At 34.8% G+C, this 5,174-nt stretch overlaps 1 non-coding gene across 1 annotated transcript; it reads left to right on the top strand.

The window, feature by feature from the left end:
* The first annotated feature begins 4,852 nt into the window (after positions 1-4,852).
* Positions 4,853-4,959, top strand: LOC138815519 (U6 spliceosomal RNA). Its single transcript, XR_011368343.1, has one exon. It is a non-coding gene; the product is annotated as a U6 spliceosomal RNA (small nuclear RNA).
* Positions 4,960-5,174: the final 215 nt, after the last annotated feature.

Below are 5,174 nucleotides of genomic sequence, written 5' to 3'. Positions count from 1 at the left end.
TACAAAGAACAAGGACCTCATATCTAAAGTATACCTGGATCTCAAAAATATTAAATACCCCAACAACAAATCCTCAAAGAAACAACTTCCCCATAAATCAATGGACTAAAAACTTAAAGGGAATCTTTTATGAATAGGAAAGAAGGATGGCCAGTAAACACATGAAGAAACGCTCAACATCCTTACCCAGAAAAGAAATGCAAATCAAAACCACATCGTGATACCTCCTCACCCCAGATACAATGGCTATAATCAAGATCTCTAATAACAACAGATGCTGGAAGGGATGAGGACAGAAGGGAACCTTACTGCATTGTTGGTGGGAGTGTAAACTTGTTCAGCCACTTTGGAAATTAGTATGGAGGTTTCTCAAAGACTTTACATAGAGCTCTCCAATGACCTAGCCATCAGACTTTTGAGCATTTACCCAAGAGATCACAAACAAAACCATACTAAAGCTACCATCATAACTATGTTTATTGCAGCATTATTTACCATAGCTAAGATATTGAATCAAACAAGAGGCCCCTCAGTAGATGAATGGATCAAGAAAATGTGGTCTATATACCCAATGGAATTCTATGCTTCCATTAGAAATAATGACATTGCCACATTTGTTAGGAAACAGAAAGAACTGGAAAAAGTATATTAGGTGAAGTAATCCGAGCCCAAAGAAACATAGTTCCCTTGGTTTCCCTTACTTGCAATCCCTAGTATATGTCTGAGACAAGCGGAAACGTTCAGATAAGTTGATGTTTGGCGAAATGTACCCGAAAGTAAGGATTCAAATGTTTTTCTTTCTTATGATTGTTTCTAACAAATTTATAAGATGATTTCTTTCTTGCTTTGTATGTCCCTTCCACAAGGTATAACCCCTGCTTTCACTGTATTTTATGTTGGTATAATTTGTGAAGGGGAAGGGAAAAATCAAATGAGGACCCATTGCAGCAATGAGATGTACAAGATTTATGTCGAAAAACGAACTTTACAACTTTGGCTAGGAGGGGGATTAAAGGGAGGGGGAGTGGGGGGACGGGAAGGGATGGGAAGGGGAAACAAAGGAGGAGGCAAAAAAGCTTGATGAGAAATATACTCATTTCCTTGCACATGTAATTGGGCCCACTGTTTACTATATTTTCACAATAAAATATTATCTGAAAAAATTGTATGAATGGATATGATTTTATTTTTCATTACAAACATAGAATGTAGTAAAAATTTTCATAGCAATTACACTGCACTAGGTTGAGGGCAGATTCAAATGTAAATAATATACTGTGTTCATGTACAGAATTTGAGCATGAAAAATTTTAATATGCCTGTGGTCCTAAAACCAATACCTTACTGATATTGTGTGACAAATACAACTTCCTATATGTACAGAAATTTTCCTTGTATCTTTCTAATACATATTTTTATTGTAAATGTCCTGTGCACAGGGTTTACAGTTACATAAATAAGGTAATGAGTACATTTCTTACTGAGCATTTTTATCCTCTCCTTGTTTTTTCCCATACCGTCCCTTCCTTCCACCCCCCCCAACCCTTCTCTACACACACCCCCGCATCTGATAGAGTGTCTTGTACATCTCATTGTTACAATGGGTCAACCTGTATCCATTCCTTGTATCTTAAATGAAGAATTGCTGGCTTGATTTATGCTGATTCTACTTGTATAGATACACCTAAAATCACTCGCCAAGTCCAAGAGCACATAAATAATATTCACATCACTTTTTTTCATTTTGTTATAATTGTGTTCTACACATTTATTGACAGGTTACAAATTATTCTCAAATTTTAATGCATTAAAATACTTTCTTTTTTTCTTATTTTCTTAGCTAGGAAATCAGCAAGACCTCAGTAAGTATTCCTCACATAAGACTTTTCAAATGGGTTGGTGAAATGTTGAGCTGAGCTCCCATCTTTTCAGAACTCACACTTCTGCTTAGGAATTGATTCTGGCTGTTGGAAAAGAGCTCAAGGAAGAATGTCATTTAAAGCCTTATAACTTTATTCTGTACCGGGGTATTTTCTTGCTACTTTGTTTATTGAGCTTGTCTACAAGAACAACATTCCCTGGGGAGCAGGGAGATGCCATATGAGGTTTTCTTACTGAGATTTCTGAGTGACTTGCTATCACTTGTACTGCATTTTGCAAATCGAATCTGTCAAAACCATTTTAAGAGATATTTGGTTTTAAAAGATATTTGGTTCCAAGCATTCTGTCTAAGGCATATTCAACAACTAGTGAAACTTGTGTTGTCTGTAGCTATGTGTCCTTCTCTATGTGTGCATGTATACATGTGTATAGGTATGTGTGTATTTTTGTGTATAGTAACATGCATGTCTACATATAGACGGGCATATACACACATATATTCATATACAAATAAATATACATATATAAATATATGTGCATATATATATATATATATATATATATATCAGTTGTTCAGCGATTCAATCTATAGTTCCCAGCATATTGCCACTCTCACAATGTGTACATGATAAACTGCTCTGAGGGTATTTGTTGTATGATAGACATCTTTTGTACTCACTTCCCCCATTAACCTTGTTTTTCATCCCTGAATACCTTCGGTCTACTTTGCATAGGTTAGCATTGTTTTCATTATATGTATTCACTGATAATAGAAGAAAAATTGGTTTGTAAAAGAAAGAGAACTTTTAGGTCAGAGCTTAAAAGTATCCTAATGTCTCAATGATTCTTATGAGATAAAATTTGTAATAGTAGTAAAAGTGAAAAGGAATTCCTAGATCTGTTGTTTTGCCATTTAGAATAGGAAAGAATAACATCACGTCACTATTATAACTCTTAAAGAATGCAAGGGTAACTGATGGTCGCTATCATTTTTCCACAACACCAGTGGATTCTGAAGGATAATAGTAGACCAGCAGAAATTCTAAGTACCAGACATGGAGCATGAAAGATAAAGAGAGGAAATGAGAGAGTGAAAGAGAAAGAGAAATATCACAATACTGAAAGTGCATAACAGATAAACAAGAGCTGTATGAGAATATTCATACTGCTATCTTTAGACTTTACATGTACATTTGGAGGTATTTGATGTATGTTAACCCATTAACATGAAATATAAAGTTATTTTGATAAAAATAAAAATGATTCAGGAGAAATTATAAATGCAAAAACAATCTTCACAGAAGCAAATTCTCAGAAATATTTCATCACTTTGAAAAGGATAAAGTGGATGAAGTTAGTAGTATGACAATTCACAAAGACATAAAAAGATATTAATATATTTCATTATATATCCCAAAGAAGAAAGCAATTATTGATTAGATGATTTTTTAAAACACAGTCTCTCAGGTGTTGGGAAGGTGGCTCAGTGGTAGAGTGCCTGCCTTGCATGCACTGGGTTTGATTCCTCAGCATGATATAAGCCGAAAAAGATGGAAGTGTGTTGTGGCTCAAGTGTTAGCGCTAGCTTGGAGCTGAGGGAGAGCACCTAGGACCCAGAGTTCAAGCCCCATGACCAGAAAAATCAAAATATAAAACAAAACAAAACACAGTCTCTCACTTTTGTGGCTTCAACTCTATAATACCACTGCTTCAGCCTAGGGCTAAGGTTTTAGGTGTGTATATTTATCAACACTCCTGATTCAGACTCTACTTAATCATTTTTTTAAAATAAATATTTTGTTCTTAATTTTCCTCTTTGTAAATTCACATGCCCTATAAAAAATGGTTCGGCCATCCCAGTAACCTTCTCAATGTACCTCCTAATAACGACTTTCAAAAAGTTGTATTATATTACAAGGAAAACAATGCTACAAATAAGGAAAACCAATAAAAATATTAATGATTAAAATAAAAACTAAAATACATATCAGTGTTTTCAGTATTTGAAGGGTATTACCTATTAGATTTTACTATTTTCTCATATCCCTGTACATTTAAAATGGGCTAAGGTTATGATATTCAACAAGAGGTTTTTAGGTTATGAGTAATCTTTAAAGTTACCCACTAAGATTACTCTTTATGGCTCATCTAATCATTTGTATATGTCTTATATCATCATTTGTTCCTCGCTAACATATAAAATAAGGAAGCCAGGGGCTGGGAAGGTAGCTCAGTGGTAGAGAGCTTGCCTTGCATGCTTGAGGCCCTGGGTTCAATTCCTCAGCACCACATAAGCAAAAAGAAAAAAGCCGGAAGTGGCGCTGTGGCTCAAGTGGTAGAATGCTAGCCTTGAGCTGAAGAGCTGAGGGAGAGCGCCCAGGCCCATAGTTCAGGCCCCACGACCGGACCCAAAAAAATTTAAAAAACATAAAATAAAATAAGGAAGCCCTATAGTTTTAACAGAAACTGTGTAGTTAACAAAGTCTTAACTCTTTATTCTGCTCCTTTACATAAAGACTTGGCAACTTCTGATTAGTAATGTTCCTATAAACTCTTAAATATACATTCATAGTAGCATAGGTCTGTTCTGTTACCATAAATCTTAAATATTTTATCGAAAAGTTTTATTACCTGCCAAACAGTCCTTGTTTTAGCATATATAAGCAAATTCCCAAAATTAAATATATTTAAACCATTAAAACTTTTAACAAAACTTAACACTTGCTGCAGTGTTCATTATGACAGGTGCCTTGTATAGAATAATTTAATTCCTCCTCCTACACATCTCTTGAACAACAAATATCTGGAATTATTTTGTTTTTGACATGTCAATCTTGATTTTAGTCTTAAATGTGTGCTTATTTAAGAAGTACATGGTTCTAAAATTTCATGAAATTTCTTTTAAACTTACTTTTTGTTGAATTGTCTAGTTTAAGAAATTCAATTACATTTTATATATAAAACATGTTCTATGTTCCATTCAGCATCACTTACTCTAACATTGGAACTATACAGAGAAGATTTGAATGACCCCTGTGCAAGGATTGCAGGCAAATTCCTGTACCATTACCTACTTTCACAACAACAGATGCTGGAGGGGATGTGGCCACAAGTTAACTGTACTGCACTCTTGGTGGGAGTGTCAACTTGTTCAACCACTTTGGAAAGTAGTATGGAGGTTCCTCAAAAGACTTCACATAGAACTCCCCTATGACACAGCAATCCCACTTTTGAGCATTTACCCAAAAGATCACAAACAAGACGGTACTAAAACTGCCATCACAATTATATTT

The sequence above is a fragment of the Dipodomys merriami genome, unplaced genomic scaffold (assembly GCF_024711535.1).
Source record: "Dipodomys merriami isolate MVZ:Mamm:240054 unplaced genomic scaffold, mDipMer1.0.p SCAF_645, whole genome shotgun sequence".
Lineage (NCBI taxonomy): Eukaryota > Metazoa > Chordata > Mammalia > Rodentia > Heteromyidae > Dipodomys > Dipodomys merriami.
This window is presented reverse-complemented; position numbering and strand designations above follow the sequence as displayed.